At 41.8% G+C, this 21,057-nt stretch overlaps 1 protein-coding gene across 1 annotated transcript in view; it reads left to right on the top strand.

The window, feature by feature from the left end:
• Positions 1 to 21,057, top strand: part of LOC111657893 (uncharacterized) — a 248,117-nt gene that overhangs the window by 274 nt on the left and 226,786 nt on the right. The window lies entirely within an intron of this gene.

The following is a 21,057-nucleotide window of genomic DNA, read 5'->3' as shown; positions in this document are numbered from 1 at the left end:
TGTGTGTGTGTGTGTGTGTGTGTGTGTGTGTGTGTGTGTGTGTGTGTGTGTGTGTGTGTGTGTGTCTCAAGGTCTTTTGATCCTTAAATAGCGCACACCAACTGAAACAAGGACGGATGATGAAGACGAACTGAGCCGCAATTAAAAGACATGAAGAAGAGGATGAGAGAAATAATTAAACCCATTCATCTCTTTATTTGATTTAATCTGTTTCTTCTTCGTGGGTTTCTTCTAAAGTCAGATTTTTTTTTTTTTTTCACATGGTTTGCTGTGGTCCTGACCAGAGTGGAAAAATTGACATGGACCCGTTTGGTTCGCTTTAGGTTCACACCGGCCGGTTACGAGCCAACCAGGCCCCGTAAACAAAAGTCACATGGACCCGCGAGCGGCTCATTTATTGGACGGCGCCTCGGTAACCTGTCGTCCTGCCAGGTCAGGGGGGCGTTTAGCGCTAATTTACCTTCTCTGGAGTTTTAAAATCTGTTAACGACACATTAATGTGAATTCGAGCATCAGCCCAGATTCAACGCGTCTCGCTCGCCTTTCCAAACACGAGGAACTGACTCGCTCTCGGACATTCGTCTCCTTGCACCCACAAACTTCTGCATTGTGTTTTTTTTTGTTTGTTTTCCCCTCCGCAGAGTTTAGACTGCGATGTTGCTCTTAGCAACCACTGTGAGGAGATCAGAGACCTGTCGGTGACGTAGCTCAAACCACCCGTTCTCACCTCTGACAAAACCTCAGAGAAAAGACAAGAACACCTCTGAGGATGAGGATGAAAAGAAAAGGTGCATCTGATTCGTTTTGCCGAACACTAAAGATTCGTCACACACACACACACACACACACACACACACAAAAAGTAAAATCAAGTGCTAATTTTTGACCTAAGTTCATTTTCTATTCACCATCTGGCTTCCCTTTTTGAATGTAAGCAAATGCTACCACTTAGAGGGATGCAAAAAAAAATAATCAAGGCCCATGTCCATCAGCTGCATCATGTTCTGGCTCCATCACGGCTGCCGGAGATGAGCCGCTGTTTCACCTGCTCAGCTTTCATCTCTGAAGCGTCAGATTCACGTGTGAATGTGTGAATCGAGGCTTTAAGACACTAAAGTCTGTTTGAAAGCAGGTTTCTGTGGGGAAGCGTGGGATAGCTTCTGTTAGGCCACATCAGTATGTGTTAGTGCTTTAAGTACTGAGCTGTTTTTGAGGTCGGAACTTCCTGTTTGGCATCTTGTGGTTCAGGTTAAGTGGACTGAGGTTCTTCTTGCTGTTTACATTTAAAGAAAAGTATCTTGAAGTTTAGAAGAATGAATGTCGCCATGTTTTTGTCCAGTACCTGCTGAAAACGTGTGTTCAGATACAAGAAAAAGATGAATATTTCACAATTTGACTTGAAAATGACTCGAGACGAATAGTCCTGGTGATTTCTCACAGTTATATTTACGACATATATACTTCTCTTATCACATAATGACAGTGAACAGCTTAGTCATATAGCTCATGCTAATTGATATCGGTGTTGTATTCAGATACTTTTTGTAAATATATAAAAGAAAAAGTGCAAATAACAAAAAACAAAACAAAATGAAAATTCCTATTGCATCATGTCTGAATGCAGCAGATACCTGTCAAGAAAAGTGAAGATGAATTTATTTAGATTCACGTCGGGATGTTTGCCTGAACACATGAGAATTTTATGGACTTTTTTTTTTTGTGTACTACACTTAAATTTTGTGTTAGTATCTTGAAATAGCTTTATATATATATATATATATATATATATATTTGACAGAGCTTTAAACATCCTGCTGATGTAACGGAAAACTTTTCTTCAGACAATCCTGCTGTCAGTTGTTGTTGTTGTTGTTGTTGTTGTTGTTGTTGTTTTCAGTGAAAGTGATGTTGACTTTTTTTTCCGGTTGTATTTTCCACGGAGCTTTAAGACGCCTTCATGCTGCACATCTGACTCAGATTCGACTGTTTCCTTTCAGTAAATGCAACGTGCCTTTAGCCTTTAGCCTTTTAGCTTTGCTGTCTTAATGTACAGTAACACTAACTCGTGCCTCAGCATGAATTAAAACTATACAAAAACAACCAAAATGCTGCTTTTTTAAAAAAGAAATTAGTTGTTACCAGTTGCCTTTATGAAGCTTTTCATACTTATGACACTTTTTCTCTCAAATCACTGAATTAAACGAGGAAAACCAAAAAACTGCTGCTGCATTCATTTCTGATGAGCTGAAACTAGCCACACCCCTAATCAGTGACATCACAAGGCAAAATACCCGCAGTGACATCACTGATCAGGGCGTGGCCAGATGTGAAACATGCTCAGCGGTTTTAACAGTTAAAAAAATATGAAGGAATAGATTGACATTTTGGAAAATAAACTTATTTATTGTCTCTCAGAGTTGGATGAGAAGATTGTGATTTTTATTTGAATGATATTGATCTTTGCGTTTGTGGCTTTACTCAGTAAACACGCACATCTGTGCTGAATGTTGTGTGTGTAGTTTTAGTAAAATAAATCCTTGATCCTGCAGCTTTTTACCCGGGAAATGTGTTTACAATTTAGACTAAAGTTCGCACTTTACACAAATTTATACTGAAAGAAACAACAAGAACGTTTCCCAGGAAGAAACAAGATGTAACATGTTCATTCATGAGCTTTACAGATGCTGCTGGACAGATTGTTTTCCCAAAATGCTGAACTATTCCTTTCTGGTAATATACAAAACAAACTAAAAAATAAAGAAGCATGTTTGAAGTTTTTGTTAACGAACAAACTCGGACTAATCCTTCCATCATCCCCGTCGCTTACTCTGAATGCTTCGCTCTGTTTCTGCTCTGTGCTTCGGCTTTAAACACGAGCATCCTTCTGCTGTCGACTCCAATAAACTCCCGATGCCATAAAACTGCACCGAACAGAAACACGCAGGAGCTCTGTCTCCGTGAAACTGGAACTGAAAACTGGTTTTAAATCCAATGTGTTTTCACGTGAACGGCACCGTGACGGATTCCTTCAGTGTTACTGTAAACGGTGGGTGGTCGTGACTGACAGTGTTAATGATATTTGAATGTTTTCTGGGAGACACAGACTGAATGTAATCCAAACGTGACATGTATTTGACTTCATATCCACAAAGAGCAATACTGTGTGCACTGCATTATGTCATGTATTATCAATAAAACTACATTTCTGATCGGTGTGTGCCGTGTTTCTTTGCACGTTAAACAAAATAAACATTGTCAAACATTTTGTCCTAAAACGTCGAGACTTAATATTTGTAAAAGACTCAGTGTGACTTTCTTTTTTCATTATCTCTGATGTCAATTATTAATAAACGTCTATAAATCTGCTCAGAAACCATAGAAACCATCTTTTTAACTCCAGAACTTGCCTGAGAATCTAAAAGTTTTTAAGTTTCCTTCAGCATCACAGTAATCCAGTGATACTTGTCTGTACATTTATGGATTAATTGCAAACACGAACTGCTATTAGCTAATTCAGCGTACTTTTAATGGTGCTAATTTGCCAAAATGTAAATAAAAATAAGATAAAAAACAACAACAAAACAGGTAAACCACAAGCTAATTCACTGAATCCAACGTTTACATCCTCTCAAACATTATGGGAACTGTAGATTCAAAACTAACAGCATGATTATTCCCCAAATTATGGTAAAACGAAATAATTATAGGAGTGACAGAATCCATTAGTATAATTGTGAAACCCTCATATGTTTTAATATTAAAGCACTTGCTCACGTCACGATGATGAACACACACCAGCCACATGAATTATCCTTTATGAGTCTGAGCTACTGTGAAACCTACAACACTGTTTTCTGAATGAACTCAACTCACTTTATTTACAATTTTACAACGTTGTCGTCAGAGTCACGTGTTGGACACGGCTAAGCTAAATCATTACGGTTAGCAGTAAATCATCATCAAGGTTAGACGGGATCATTTTGTAGTCGGCGTTGTGGTTTGTAATTTTGGTCACGGTTCCATTACGTCGCGTTGATGTTGGTCCAGTTCCATTTCAAGTTGTAAAACTCCTTCTCTCTCTTTTTCATTTAAAAAGCATTCATTTTCTTACAAACGAGTACATTTCCAGGCTTGTGTGTGTGTGTGTGTGTGTGTGTGTGTGTGTGTTGAGGGTGTGTATATATATATGTATATAAGTATGCAGAGTGTGCACGTGTGCGTTCAGTTCACTGACCTTGGTGCGAACCCGCAGCGTCGGACTGCAAACTCTTTGATCGATTCCTCTCCCGAGCTCCCACAAGCCCTAAATTATTACTTTGCCTTCCCACCTCTTCCTCGTTTCCTCCCTCCCTCCCTCCCTCCCTCCCTCCATCCTCTCCTCCCTCATCCCTCCTTCCACTCGTCCATCCCTCCCGATACCACATCGCTCCCATCCCGTAACCTCTCTCCTTTTTTCCTCTTCTTCCCATCTCATGTTCTCCGGTCTTTGCTCTCTTTCTCAGGGGTGTTGTTATGGTCAACGTGAACTGCAGGTGAACCGCTGACCACTGTGTGTGTGTGTGTGTGTGTGTGTGTGTGTGTGTGTGTGTGTGTGTGTGTGTGTGTGTGTGTGTGTGTGTGTGTGTGTGCAGTCTGGGTGGGCTGTGGTGGTGGTCTCCATCCCTTTCTCTCTCATTTTCTTTGACCTTCCCTGTCTTCCTCCTCTTCTCCTCCTCCTCTTCCTCCTCACCTCACCCTGACCTCCCTCCCTCTCCTCCTCTTCCCTCCATTTTTACCTCCTCCAGTATTTCAGCTCCTTATCACTTCCTGTGCCGTACAAATGACTCACGTTGTATTCTTTGGCTCCGTTCACACTGCAGCTGAAATCAGCCCCCCCCCCCCCCTGAGATTTCATGGTTTCTAATCTGAAAAGCTTTGAAAAAAAGAAAAATCTGAATAAAATGTCCAGAAAGTTCCTGAGAAATTCATTCTGAGTGTGAAACATCTGTTAATGCTGGTAACAGGGTTATCGCAGCATCTTTAACTTTGTTTATTGTGTGTTTTCGCCTCTTTTGTGGCAAATGAGTTGAACTCAAACACGAGCGTAGGGAGGTGAAGTGTGTGTGTGTGTGTGTGTGTGTGTGTGTGACCACGACCGTGTCAAAGTGAACAAACTACACTTAACGGCAACAAGATGAATCTGCCATCACCTCAGCATCAAACAATATATGTGTGTTTTCTTAACACAGTATCAATATTTCATTTTTAATATCAATACCGGTTGTTTGTGCAGCGTTGAAAAAGAACTAGAATTATCGCCTCCACGGTCGTATCCCTCCGCCACTCAGACTACTTTCAGGTTACGTCCCTGTTTATCCACAGTCAGATAAAATATTTACCTTTTTCCAGCTTCTAGATTTGAATGTTTAAAAGCGTCTTCTTCAGGTTTGATAATCGAGAAAATAATTAGTCTAAATCACGCTGAAGTTCTCTTCATGAAAGACTGGAAATCTTTTCGGACATGATTAGTCTATAAAGTAAAAGATTTATTATCATGTGAAGTTTTTATACGGTGTAATATTTCAACATCGTGATTTATCCATTTCGCAAAACAGAATTCTATTTATCTTTCTTGAGCTTTTAATCACTGACCTCGTATCAGCATTCCTCCCTGTTTTCTTCCTCCTCCACCTCTCCATCATCATCCTCCCTCCCTCCTCCTAGCTTCATTTTTCTCCTCTCTCCTCATCCCGTTGCCTCATCTCCCTGCTACGTTAATCAGACTCGCTGATGAATTAAATGTGGTTCCTCCGAGGAATGTTTTGTTTACAGCCAACGCATTCCCCGACGGTGTGTGTGTGTGTGTGTCTGTGTGTGTGTGTGTGTGTGTGTGTGTGTGTGTGTGTGTTTAAAAAGGCAGCTTTGAACATGGAGGGGTCAAAGTGCACCTCATTCACCAGACATGATGGAAAATGGCCAGAGGGGAGGCTGGCAAACAGGATTCTAGTTGTTTCATTATCACCTGAAACACACACACACACACACACACACACACACACACACACACACGTAGCGACGAGGAGGCCTATAACATCAAACACTTGCAGCTAGTAAAACTGCAGTAGCCCCATCTGTACCTGGGAGTCTATCCGTCACACTGCCAAAGTTCAGGCCAGTGATATCAGCTTACAAACACTCACACACACACACACACACACACACATAAGCAGACATATGATATCAGCTTGCAAACACTCACAGACACACACACACACACACACTTAGATACTCATGTGTACAGATGTGCGTTAACAGCTTGCTCTGACACCTCTGAGGCCGTCCAGAGTGCAAATCGCTGCCTCGATGAAGCTGTCTGTCAGCGAGCGCTGATGTTCACCGTTTGGCTTCTGACTTCAGTTTACATGAGGTTTTTTTTTTATTGTTTTTTGGATGAAATTTAGGAAAATGAATTAATCAGCTGTAGCTGCATCCAGCTGCAGGAAACTGGATTGATGTTAAAGTAAGACACACAAGCTTTTTGGAAGTTGGGTCAGTTAATCCTTAGCGAGGGAGATGTAAAACAAAGACGTCCTTGAATGCAGACCGCGATGTCACTTATCGTTAGTTATTGAAATGTGATGTTTGTGGATTCGGTTCCATGACTCACAGCTGGAGCGGCTCTGTGACTTGGATCAGCACGGAGCTCTGAATCATCAGCAGCCTCCAAAATATTCATACATTTATTAGAAAATACCTGGTTTCTTGATTTTAAAAAAACGTCGAAGGTAGAAGCATTTGTGCTTAAAGACGTTAACTACAACTCCCATGGTGCATTTCAGCAAGAAACATCAAATCACCATGCTTCAGATTCTCTTATTTGCACGCTAACAGCAGGTGGAAGGAAAAGATTTACAAATTGTGGGTCAGTTGTGAATAAATTCAACAACAATGACTATTTCTTATGGTTGGAAACTCAACATGCTAACAAGCCAGCTCATGTAGCTCAGTGGCTAAGAGACGTTTGTCCTTGACTGGACTGTGTTTTTAACCATGTTAGCATCATGGCTATAAGTTGATCTGTCTGTCAGTCAATCGATGAATCCACCTCTTTCGTCCAGACTTTGTTTTTTTCCTACAAAACTAATGACGTTCCCATTAGCCTCAGCTGTATTTCATGCTAATTAGCCGATGTTAGCATGCTAACACGCTAAATTATGATGAAGAGAAAAACGCCCCGACACTCTTGAGGGTTTGCGTCGGTCGCGGCGCCGTGGCTGGTCGTTGACGGTCTTCATGCACCCGTGTTTCACCCCGGTCCACTCAGAAACACTGTGATTTGGCTCTTTCTAATGAGGTTGGACTCACCCACTATGTTTTGCCTCTGGAGCAGCTTTATTGCCCCCAACTAGCTCTTGTAAAACCCTTTGTAAATCTAGAATTTGTTCAGCAGCGTCAGACTCCATTGTGTCTTCTAGCTTGATGCTGGACTGTTTTGTCGGGTAGTAATTTCTTCTCATCGTGAATTCGTATCCGTGATCTTGCGGCTACATTTGTGCGTGCGCTCAGACGTGACGGTCATCGTCGGCGTGTCTTTGCCGTTGTTTTTTTTTCTGTTGTCCTTTTAGCCTACCACCAACACACGGCTGTAAACTCATTTTACACGCCATGCTCCCCTCATTAGTCTTTGTGTTAACTAGCAGCGAGGAATGCAGTTGAACAGCTCAGTGGAAAAAGCAGTATAATTTAACAAGATGCTAATCACTGGATTGTTGGGGCGTTTAGTCACTGTATAGCTGCATGCTTGGACCTGGTCCAGAGCTCAGGTAGGAGAGGGTGGTCTGCTCTTTACCTCATCCCCTGGTTCATCTCAGACTCCCCTGGTCTGAGCAGCTGGCAGGGTGATGTGGTGCTCGGAGAATGTCTTAGAACTGACTCTAACATCGGAGGTCGGACACTGTCTCAGCGTTACAGTATGTATCATGTTAACGGTCCGAATGAAAGTGATGACCACTAAACATGGCTGACAAAGTAAAATGTTTGCAACGTCCTTCTCACCTATAACCAGAGCTTTTCAACTGTCAAGTCTCCCTTCAAATTTAGCAAGTCGAATAAAGAAAATGCAAATTAACATGTGTTTGTTGACTTGAGATTAAAGGTTGTACTAATTCTCCAGTAAGGTGCCATTAAACCGTCGCAGAAGAAAACAGGGAAACGAGACCGTGAAAAATAAAGACCTGTCAAACCTGAAAGGAATGAAAAACGTGATGGAGTTTCTGATCTGATGTTTTGCAATGAACTTTTTCTTTTATATATATATATATATATATATACACCAACTTTTCCGCCTCAAATTGTAAAAATTGCCATATTTCAACTTTCTTTTTTTAAATGTTTTTGTATTTTCACTCACCTTTTTTATCCCCAAATTGAAAATAAGCACAAAAGCAGATGATGGAAAAACACCAACTGACTTTATTTCAATGTGTAGTAGCTTCACATTAAAATACTGTGACTGACACACTGAGATGAGATTATATTAAACTAGATGTATAAAAACTTACTTCTTCAATCAATCAATTTGTATTTTGACTTACAAATCACCAAAACACACACTCAGGTTTCCTAGTTGCTGATTCTGCACAAGGTTTCTTTTCCTGCTAAAAAACAAAATCATCTTATTTGCTGAGCTTGAATCCTAATAGGTCCCCCCACCTGTCACGTGACACACTTCCTGTTGTGTGTCTTCAAACCAGGAAGTTGTCCTCCTGCCTTTCAGAGGAGCTTTTGTCTGCTTGTGCACACCTGTTGAAAATCAGCTTCCACCTGCAAACAGCCGTGTGTCAGAGGTGAGTGTCTTTGTTTTCTCCAGCATTTTTTAAACCACTCATGAATCACTGATGCTTCTTAACTCACTTCATGAAAATTGAAATGCACTTTCATGCGGAGGTGAGATTTCATTTGCAGTTATTGTCCTGATGCGCACAGATAATGAAACATCAGAGGGAAGATAATTATTCAAATCTAAATATACATTTTTATTTCAGACAAATACAAGTTGTGCCAGAAACATGCTGATGTTGCTGCAGGTAAGTTAAATCTGACCTCCCATATATTCATTCATTCATATATATATATATAAATTATTTGTTTGTTACTGAACCTTATGTTTCAGTTTTTATAAAGGTAAGTCCATCTCCACTTATCTGCTCAGGTAGATCTCAGGTAAATAATATGAGCTTCATAAATGAATTTCTTTCGTGTATAGAAAACATGTTGCCAAACCGGCCGGAAAACTCAGGAAACTGTCACAACACATTCCTGTAATCTCCCAGGATGCCTTTCTTCTCTAAGCGTCCTTCACACTCTGCACCTCAGATGTCCTGACCTTCTTGCCGAGAGTTCAAACAACCGTGCAAAAAGTTACGAGGGAGCGGCACCGAGGAGGAAGGAGGAGGAAGAGGAGGAAGAGGAGCGTGAGAGTCAAAAAGAATGGACGTCCAGTTTTATCCTGAAGGGACTTTTAAAGGAAACGGCTCCGACATTGTGAAAAACAGTAAGTGTGAAGCGACACGCCGCGTCGCACATCTTCAAGGTCGCGTTTGAAGGATGTTATTTACACACACACACACACACACACACACACACACACACACACACTTACAAATGCTCCCTAAATGTCAAGGAGAGGCTCCTGACATCTGACGAGCTCTCACACCTCCTGTCCATTTCCTGTGCGACGTTCACAGGTCAAGGACACAAAAGGAACCAACGATGTATGTGTGTGTGTGTGTGTGTGTGTGTGTGTGTGTGTGTGTGTGTGTGCAGTGTGGGAGCTGTAACCTCTGTCATGTCTCACAGTGCCCCCCACCTCCCCAACAAAGTCCCAACAAAACAATGCCTGTCTTTGTTCAGCCTGGTATTTCTTGACTTCTATTGTTGTGTTACGCTGGTGTGTGTGTGTGTGTGTGTGTGTGTGTGTGTGTTAGTGTTAAAGTGTGTGGCCTCTATCGCGCTCACACACTTGCTCACGCAGGGCGAGATTTTACCAAACCAGTGGGATGTTATGATTACAAATTAGCATCTGTGCTAATAAGATTTCGGGGCCGTTAAAGGAGGGACTTTTATTTTGTCTCGTTAAGGAGGATGGGGGGGTAGGGGCTTTTATTTTGCTGGCTCGTTAAAGGCAGCCCTTAACGACCTTTGAGGCTGACAGTAAAAACAGTGATGAAGTGAAATGAAGTGTGTGTTATTTTAATGGCTGTGGCAATCTGTTGGAGATGTTCTGGTGTGTGTGTGTGTGTGTGTGTGTGTTTTCTCATGTTTGCTTTATCTCTACTTTTAATGTGTTTGTGTGTCCATTTGAAACTGTGTGTGTGTGTGTGTTTTCATGTTGGCGTTTATGTGCATGCTGGTGTATTCTTTAAATGTCTGTATTTGTTTACGCGACGTCAACCCGCATTGCTTTTAGTATTAACTGAACATGTGTGTGTGTGTGTGTGTCTGTGCCCACTGTTTGTGAGTGTTTTTGTGTGATTTACAGTGTGTGTTTCCAGTGCTTTCTGGTGGTCACAGTTACACAATATCCCTCTGTGTTGTTGCTCGCAACAATAGATAGTAAAGTTAGTTTCGTACTGCGATGATTGCTCTATAAATCTAAGTGCAGGCCGAGTGTTTGTGAGAGCAGCTCATTGTTCATTGTCTCGTGTGAGAGCTGCTGCCGCTCGGTCACTGGACTCTTTATCACTCTCGCCGTCCTCGTCAGTGCTTTTAAAAACACGTAACGAGCTCGGTTGTGGCGCTCGTTTGGCGAAGCGGAGTTTGCGTTGGTGACACTTCAGAGGAAAAGTTGACTTTGAAATAAACAGCTCATAACTGCAGTCCAGACCACTTTAATCCAGTTCCCGCGAAGTTTAGGTCAAAACCGGGTCCGCGCTCGGGGTGAGGCCGGGTCAGGACCAACAATTTCATTATGTAGTTATATTCAAAACCATAAAATAAAGTCTGTATTTCTTAAAGCCACAATTATTTTTCATGCCGTTAATGAAGCTTCAGCTGCTGCGAAGAAAGAGAATCACGCGCTCGTAACTCAGACATAATCCTCTTATTTTAAATTAAATAGATCAACGTCTTGGCACGACTTTAACAGGCCAGAATATTTAGATCTATTTATTTAAAATCTGAGATACGAGTGTGCAGTTTTTTTATTTATTATTATTGACGACTGTGTCACGAGAGCAGGTGTGTGTTTTCCTTGTATTCTTAATTATTCTTCAGATGCCGTGATGTTTTCACTGTAGTGTATATGAGGTGTGATGGGGAAAGAGGCTCCAGTAAGAAATACAGTGTTAAATACAGTATATTGCACATCAAGCAGCAGAATTACACTGTTTTAGATGTGGATTTTTGTGTGTGTGTGTGTGTGTTGTTGCTCACTGATGTTTGATAAGCCGCCGACTTTATGTCTGTGCGATGATCTCATTCACTGCCAACAATTTACCACAACTTACAGTGAACCAGAGTGAACACAGTTCCTCTAAATGTGTTATTTTTATCGTAGGAATTTCTGAGGGAAATTTTAATCTGCATCTGGATCCAGTTCTGCGTCGAAATACACAATTAAAGACATCGTTTCGATTCATCCTCAGGTCAGTGATTTTAATGAGAGATGAGAGAGCGTGAGAATCAGAAACGTGGAGGAAGAATCAAAAGGTAGGACAACATAATCACGTGACACACTGCATGTATCAGGGGGTTTGTTCTGCCTTGTAGCTGCAGTGAGGGAGAGGAGAGTTGAGGAAGACATGCAGCGAAGCCTGGCCACTGCAGCAAGTGTCACATATTATTATTATTATTATTACTTTTTTACTCATAAAATCTTAAATCCTGCATCAAAACTGGAAGCTAATCCCTTCGGTATCCTCGTTACACTCGAGCTTTCGGATCATCCTGCTCACGTGTTTCTGCCTGCAAAGAGTTTATCCTGGTTGTTTAGGAACCTGGATCAGCAGTAGTCCGGCTTTTGGTAAACTTCAGGGTTCAGGTGGTGACGGTCTACGAGACTGACAGCGGTCCGTCCGTCCCAGTGTCTGTGTGTCAACACCCTCGCTGAAACCCGTCTGAAACATCTGGACGGATCACAACGAGAAAAACCAACTCGTCCACAGATGTTTGTCTCTTCTCGACCCTTTTTTCTCTTGCATGTCATGAGAGCGGTCTGTCAGCGGTCCAGGACGCTCTCTGCAGACGGCGGGCCACCCTGCCTCCGATATCCCCCCCCCCCATCTACCTTTTTATACCCCGCAGCATTAAACCCTTCCAGACGCTTCAATGTCACAACCTTTATTGATACCGTTTGATGCCAGCAGCCGCAGACCACCATGCCTGGTAGCGACGGAGGCTTTTTCTGAACCTGTCTGCGTGTATTTGTATGAGTTAATACCCAGTAGGCACGCTCCAGATATTCTTCTGGGGGGGGGGGGGTCTATAACTGCAAGTGGTTTCTGTCTGAGGAGCTGGTGCCAACAAGAGGAGACGAGCCTCAGCTTAATATTTACATCCACTCATAATGCGGTGAGCTTTCCCTGTGTGTGTGTGTGTGTGTGTGTGTGTGTGTGTGTGTGTGTGTGTGTCATCTCCTACCTTGTCCTGAAACTGTAGAAGTCTGAAACCAGCCAAAAACTTTTCTGAATCCATTTACTTCAATCCTTTATTTCTCCCTTTGTTAACTCTCTAGCCGTAAAGCGCTTTAACTCATGCTTTTCTTTTATTCTTTATTCCTCTTTTGGTTTTACTTTCCTGCTCTAAGCCCTTCTCGCTAATTTTATTGGTCTTTCTTTCCTTTTTCTTTTTCTTCCCCCGTTCCCTCCATCCCTCTTGTTGTATTTCTTTTAATTAAATGTTCATTTTATGTGTAATTCCTAAAGCCGGGGCTTATAGCGGCGTAGTAAAAGTTAAATCAGTGTAGACTAAATGTTTGGACTTGCAATGATGAAAACGACCAATCAAACGACCGGGATGCCGGCCAGCTTCATGATGTAATATCCTGTTGGGTTAAATCTTTTCATTTGAATGTAACTTGGACTCTTTCGATCTTTTCTCTCCTTCTTTCTTTCTTTCTTTGCATCCCTGGGTTAATGCTCAACATATACATACATCCACATCCACACACACACACACACACACACACACACACACACACAGTCTCATATCCTTCCACTCACCTCCTGTAAATGCGAGCAGGAAAAGGGGCTTTAGACGTCACAGAGGAAACGGCCAAAACATCATTCCAATATGTTTTTATTGCTGCGATTATTAGATTTCATAAAATAAATCCATTTTAACTGAGTTTACCGCTTGTTTTCTCAGTCTGTTTCAGAACTGAGGGCTGTTCTGTGTGTGTGTGTGTGTGTGTGTGTGTGTGTGTGTCACTGTGCACACGTCATTTCTTTTTCATTTGTGTATCTGTGTTCATGCTCTCAAACATGGCGCTTTAATCACCAAAATCTTTTTCGCATCTGTGTCTGTATGTCTGACATTTAATGACATTGCTGCGTGTGTGTGTGTGTGTGTGTGTGTGTGTTTGCATGTTCAAAGGCGTCTGCTACAATAGAGCTATACACTGGTGCTAATTCCCTTCCACAGCTCGGCTCAGTTTCCACTGGCGATCACTTAACATTAAAACTATTTCCCTTACTTCAGCATAGGCCTAGTCTACTCTAATCTACTGACCTACTCTGTGTGTGTGTGTGTGTGTGTGCGTGTGTGTGTGTGTGTGTGCGTGCGTGTGTGTGTGTGTGTGTGTGTGCGTGTGTGTCTGTGTGAGTGTGAGACAGGGGTGTGTCAACATGTATTTTCCACATGTAAGTGTGCCGAAGTTTGGTTTCCATCATGCTTTCATTTTTAATTATGCGTCCACACACTGTTTTTCTTTTGAATTTTCTCACAATTATTTTTTCAGCTGAACTTTATAGTTTAACTCTTTCATTAGAGTAACATTAGAGTTACAATCGTTTAGATTTTCATAACATTAAACCACATTTAAGGTCTGCGTTTTTCAGCAACAGCCATTCATGCATTTACAATCTACAATTACTTCTCTATACAGTAATTACAGTAATTACCTCCCTGTGCATTAGGAAATGATACTGCATCATTGTCTCATTGATAAGCTTCCTGTTAGTTCTCCTAACACTGTATCACAGCTGATTTTAGTGACTGCTAACGCTAACCCAACATTTCCTACTGCTGCACAACTTCTATTATGAAGCATTCACAGGAAATACCATGTATTTGTCTCTGAGGTTAGTGCAGCTAGCTCGAACGGTTGTTGTGTCCAACATGACATCAGATCACAGTTGCTTGTTGCATGATGGGAAAAAGGCTGATTATTGATTGACGTCTTTAATAAAACGGTATGAGTTCGTTTGGCTGCACCATGAACAGACCGCTGGCTTTTTCTTATCGTATGGCCTGAAACATATAAGCTCAAAGTCAAAAACTCAGATGGATAACTGGATAGATAAATGAACGTGTGACCTTGTGGATCTTAACCTCACTGTTAATTACTGTGTTAGCATGTGTTAGCATGTGTTAGCATGTGTTAGCATGTGTAAACGTGCTCATGTTGTAAGTGTGTAACTCGGCTGCGTCGTGTACGTGTGTTGTCGTTGCGTGTGCGCAGCAGCACTTACATTACAAGGACCATTGTGGCTTTGAAACCTCCTACTGTGACTGTTATGGCTCTAACACATGTGGCTGACACACACACACACACACACACACACACACACACACACACACACACAAAGGATGTTTCACATACTTTATTAATTTAAGGTTTTATGGTAAATGTAGACTGTAATCATGCAGCCATAATTGTGTGTGTGTGTGTGTGTGTGTGTCAGTCAACGTTGTTACCATTTGTACCCTTGACTAAGGTGACCACACACCCACCCACACACACTCTGCTCTCCCACTGTTTTAAGAGCCATGGTTTTGATCGAGCCAGACCGAGGCCTCTCACTGGTTGTTGGCAGATGTCCAGCAGCCAATCACAGGCCACTGCCAATTAGAGAGCCAAAGGTATAGAGATTTTTGGTACATGGCTTTTACAGGCTGCTCTCTGTGTGTTTCATGCATGTTATAAGGTGTTTGTGTGCACTTCCTTGTAATGTGTGTATCCGTATATAGATATACATTTGTGTGTGTGTCAACTGCACATTAACCCATTAAATTAACAGCACTGTAGTGTGTGTGTGTGTGTGTGTGTGTGCATGTACTGTCTAGACTTCAAACCTCTACCTCAGCATATTTAGAAGTAATCAGTCAAACCTTAAATTCAGTTCTACGTCCCTGTCTCCACTTCCTGCTTCTATAAAATCTTGCTTTATCCTTTTTTTTCTCGTTCTTTTGTCTCTCTTTTATCCCCCACTCCTAACAAATAAGATAAATCCATATGCAGGGAATCTTAAACTGGCAGCATACAATTAAATTTGGCATTTACCCGTCACTGCAGAGACCTGGAGTTTGATTCCTGGTCGCTGCAACAGTCCATTTTCAACTGTGGGAAGCCAGTGAGGGATCATTTCCTCATTGCAGTGCATAATTGTTAGAAAACAAGCAAAACTAAAAAAAGAAATACAGAAAAATGATGATGTCCAACTTTGCTGCCTTTGTTGTGCTGCAGCCAAATACAATAAACAAAATGAGCTCTTCCTCTTGCTGTCATGTTTTCTGATGTGCACACGTGCCACATCTCCACGTACCCATACTGCGGATTTAGTGTGTGTAGAAGTGCACGATCCGTGCATGTGCCCGAGAGCAGATGTCGGTGTCCGCGCTGGAACAATCAGTGTTAACAGTGATAAATCTTTCTTTTTCTTTTTCGTGTATTTTTCTTGTTCTATATGTTTCTCTTCCATGAAATGAAAGGAATTAACTTTTTTTTATGGAAAGAAAACACACAGAAACGTACTACACACACACACACACACACACACACACACACACACACACACACACACACTCACACTCCCACTGACTGCTAAAGACCATTTGTGTAAAAAGGGAGGAAAGAATAAATAAATGTTTTCAGTAGCTGGAAAGTTATCAAGTCCTTAGTTAAAGGACTACGCAAACATACACGCACCAGTCTAGACCCTAAGACACACACACACACACACACACACACACACACACTCACAGCAAGTCTTGCTCCAGTACCAACACAAATAACAGGGAAGAAAAAAAAAAATCATCATGGTAAAAATGTAGCACAGACAGCCAAGGCCACGGTCCTCCCTTTTTATCACAATAAATCATGGCAAAAAAAGTTGGAGAGTGTGTGTGTGTGTGTGTGTGTGTGTGGGTGTGTGGGCAGCTGTCTAAGCGCTCCGTTTGTTTTCCATCCCACTTATAAAGGTCAGAGCCCTCGGGAGTCATTATATCACCCCGATATCAATGCCTATGAGCCGAGAATATTACTGTGTGTGTGTGTGTGTGTGTGTGTGTGTGTGTGTGTGCGTGTGTGCCTGAGCCGTGTGTTTTTACTAATATAATTTGTCTGAAAAGTACAGTTAATTATTTAAGTGAATGGTTGTGTGGTTTTTTTGTACTGAATACACGTAAATGTGTAGCTATATGTATTAATCATGATACAGATCTACAGAGAAGTATGCAAAGAAATTAGCATATGTGGCTTTTGCCTGCGAGCTCCATTACCAATGCTTTCAGCTATATTTAAAGCTGCTATCACTATTTTTAAGTTTAAAATATATCTAAATACGTTTAATACGAAAGGGATCACTTGTAGTGACAAATCCGCAGATAATTATCACCCAACACTTCAGCTCTACAGTGTTTTAGCTCCTTTAAGCTAACTGTTTTGGTTTGCTGGATCACATAAAGACATAAAATGAAGGCTAGCACTCTTACAGCTAACAGAAAAATGTGTGATCATGTTCTGTTGTATAGGTTAGTGAATTAGCTTAGCTGACTAGCTCAAACTTGCCAATAAATGTCAAAGCTAGCTACATGCAGCCTGCTGCACTGGTAAGTGTCTGCTAACGCCCATCTAGCATCTAATGGCTAACATACAAATGTTAGCAATTAGCTGGTGAACATGGTGGAGCATAATCAGCTGAAGAGCCAGAAAAATGTCTGTTTTCAGGAGTGACAACCACAAGGTGGCGCTCAAAATGGATACTAACGCTGCTAGATGTGTTAGCTAACACGTTAGCCAAAACAACTTTGTTTGTTTGTGCTGCTCCTGAGTGGCTAAAAGTCAGTTACTGCTAAATATAAAAGAAGAGATTATATTCTGTTTACAATCTGATTTTCTACATGGAAAACAAAACAAAATCTATTTTATGAAAACAAAAACAACATAGGACATTTTGACCCTGCATCACTGGTTCAGTAGAGATGAAATCTGTCTGGGTGGAGGACTCGGGACCAGTTTTCTGTTAGCAATAAGTCCATATCCAGCTGTCAACGAGCTCTCAGGTACAAGACGCTGTCTCCAACAGCCAGGTGAAACTGCTCCTTCAGGCGATGTAAACGGAGGAGCAGGGTTTTCATTATATTTTAAGAGTCGCCCCTGTTATGTTTTTACAGCCCGGTTAGCTACAATATAGTCTTTCTCTACAGTGAGTGAATGGGAGCCATATGGAAAACACTGTACTGTACCTGAGCTGCTATTTAAGTCACACAGACGGGGTATTGTACTGTAAGGATGGAGAAAAAGAAAGGAGGTAAAAAAAAAAAATAGAAAGGGAGGAAAGAAAAAATGGATGTAGAGGAGGAAGGGATGGGGCAAGAGAAAGAGGAGGAACGTGGGTAGAGAAGGAAATTAAAAGAATGAAAGAAAGAGGGAAGGATAAAGAAAAGAGAAGACGAGGGGAAAGGAAAAGGGATGACAAAAAGGGAAGAAGAGTGAGGGACAGAAGAAAGAAACAGGAAAGTAAGGAGAAGGAAAAGATGCACCGAGTTAAAGGAGGGAGGGAGATTAAAAACAGAGGAAAGAAAAAGAACGAAACGAGAAGGAACAGAATGACGAAAGAAAAGAGGGAGGAGACAGGAAAAGAGGGCTGGGGAGGATAGAGAGGAGAGGAAAGACAATATAGGTAAGAAGGGATAAAAATAAGAGACACGAGAGAAAAGGAGTTAGGAAACAAGAGTCTAGGAGGTAAGGAGAGGAGGTATGAGGAGAGAGGAGTAGATGGAGGACAAGGATGTAAAAGATGTACAGTCCTTATGAACCAAATGTTGATGAGTATTTTAAACAATTTCGACTTAATACATTCAACAAAAAAAGTAGTTCATAAATGATCTGTTGACTAATCAATCAATCAGCTAATCTGCAGTGACGCAGGTGAAATACTGGACACTTAAAAACTTCTCCTTGTCTAAACGGGACGATTAAAATCCAACATTTACTCAAACATTAAAAGTGAAGAGCGGAAAGAAAAAGCTTCAGTAGGTCGGGGGGGTTAATACACGATCATAACTTCAACTGGAAATGAAAAGTAGGAAAAACAACATCACATATTCAGAGCTGCACCTGCGCTGTTGCCCGTCACGTCCCCGCTCACTGATGGGTCACGCCATCTCGGGCTCGCTCGCTCGTCAGCGCTCCAGATTTGCATTTCAAGTGTTTTGTTCTCATTTCGGGTGGAGACTCCGGGGGGGGGGTCGCAGCTTTAACACGGAGAGGACGGCGATGGCGGCAGCTACTTCACGTCTTCACGCCTGCGGAGTCGAGGACGAGGCCGGGGGATTTGGTGAAGTCGTGGCGCAGCTGTGCGACACATGGAATCGAGACCATGAATAAATTAGAGCGCGCTCCACGGAGAAGTGAGACAAATGGAAAGGAGAGGAGGAGGAGGAGGAGAAAAGAGGGTGAAGAGCCAAGGTCGAGAGGAAAGACGTAAGAGCGGCGACTCTGCATCGATTAGAGTGATTACCAAACAAATCCTGACGTGTGATTGGACACAAACTTTCTACAATTCCCCTGTAAACCCCCCCCCCCCCACGTTGACTCCACAAAAACAGGAAGACAATAATGGGAACACACACATGCACGCTTTATTCAGTGACGCACACACGGGGACACACACAGATCACATATACACATAATCACATGCAGTGACGCATGCATGCATAAATATTTCCTAATACAAATGCGCACACACACGTTCTCGCCCTCACACACACACACGTGATTGGTACTTGCTGAAAGATGCTGGCAGTCTTGGATGAGTGTTAACGTGGGTTTGGATACGCACATACACACTTTGTAAGCTGATGCATTCATGCCCTTGATCCAGTGATGTTAGCGGCCTCCACTTAATGGTCATTAACTGTCAATCCAACGGGGGAGAAGTCGAGTTTGTCCAGACGGAACTGGCTCAGAGCGAAACTGGAGAGTCTGTGATGTTCTGTCCTTCACCTCCAGTCTGAACCGTCTTTGATTTATTAACGTTGACAAAAGCTTTCACAAGCGAAATACTTCAGTAACGTGCGCCCCTCGCGTTACTGTAAGCGTGCAGAGCGGCGATACCTGCAGGAAAAAAACACACTGTCCTTCCCGCACAATCAACAGGATCAGCGAGAACCCCAGTAACAAATATGTTTACATCAAAATAACAAAGCCCTTCAGCAGCTGGAAACACGACTCCAGTCCATTGAGAGCAATAGACTTTGATACTGGAAACTGCCGCTGGCGTCCAGTTTCCTTCCGAAAGTCAGAGCTGGTTTCTTTTAACCATGACCATGATTGTTCCTTAACCTTAATCGAGGACTTATTTTAATCCAAACCATGAACTTTCTCTCACCCTAACCTACCAAACGAAACCCTGACCGTAGAAAACATTGACGAACTCTGTCGTCCTGTGGGATCAGATCAAAACCTCAGGAGTCAAAAATAAGTGCAAAGTATCTGAACCCACAACAACAATAATTACATATAAAATAATTACATAAAATAACATCAGATTTATCTGCTGAATTCAGCAAGATGCTGAAATGAGTTTCTGACGTAGATTTCATGACTTTATTTCAACACCCAAGAAATACGCTTTATAATGTACATAAAATATCTCTATAAAGTATTTAAATATACTTCAAGTACATGTATAATATGGTCTGATTTTGCTTGTAAATGTAAAAAATACACCTGACAGAAAATAACAATTGCTTGTTTGAGATGCTTTCATGTGCACAGTCTCTGTCAAATGAATTTAATAACATATAAATATCTAATATTATATTCCAGTATTGATCGAATGCTTTCTGATTGTATTTGCCCCTCCAATAGTTTCAATATTTTAGTTTAGGGGCAGTGATGGAGGTACCTTGTACATACTAATGTCAATTATTTGTTTAACTTCTTTAAAATCCATTCACTTCATTGATTATTTCTGTCCCTCAAAGTTAATTTAGCTTCAGTTCACAGAGTTCACAGAACTTCTTCTTGCTCTCTGGACTAAATGTGGCCTCAACTTGTTTTTCACTACATAAGTGGAACATCTAGTTCACTTACTGAGAGTCTCTCCCCCTTATCCAGTACAAGTCATTAATATATAAAAGTGCTGACTCATAAAATAAGCTCAAACTTAATGTGGTCACTGTCGAACACTGGCTGTGACTAGCGCTGGCCGAGCTAACCTCATTAGCTTTGTGGACTAGCGAGATGAAAGTGCATGCAAACAGGTTGACGCAGACATACAGAGGCTTTCATGGTTGCCTCAGCTGAGTGTGTGTGATTCAGCATTTTTATAGCACTTTAGCATCACCATCTCAGATGTTTCTTGAGCCTTTCCACCCTGCCAATAAAAAGAGAGAAGAAGAAGAAGAAGACGGCACAGATATAAGCTCTATGTGTAGCCGTCTAGATTCCTGTCCCACATGAATCCACCCTCTTGTCCTCTCACTAACCATCTGCCAGATGTGTTTGTGGAGGTCAGGAGAGCATGATGGAGGGAAGAGGAGAAAAAGACGGGATAGAGGTATAATTTCACACCTGTCAGGTTCACGGCCTCGGAGAAGGCGACAGGCGAGGGAGATGGGGGGGGAGGGAGC

This window comes from Seriola lalandi, unplaced genomic scaffold, assembly GCF_002814215.2.
Source record: "Seriola lalandi dorsalis isolate HSWRI2012SDOR001 ecotype SW California unplaced genomic scaffold, Sedor1 jcf7180002054418, whole genome shotgun sequence".
NCBI lineage: Eukaryota > Metazoa > Chordata > Actinopteri > Carangiformes > Carangidae > Seriola > Seriola lalandi.
The sequence above is the reverse complement of the archived record's forward strand: the minus strand, read 5'-3'. Positions and strand labels throughout refer to the sequence as shown.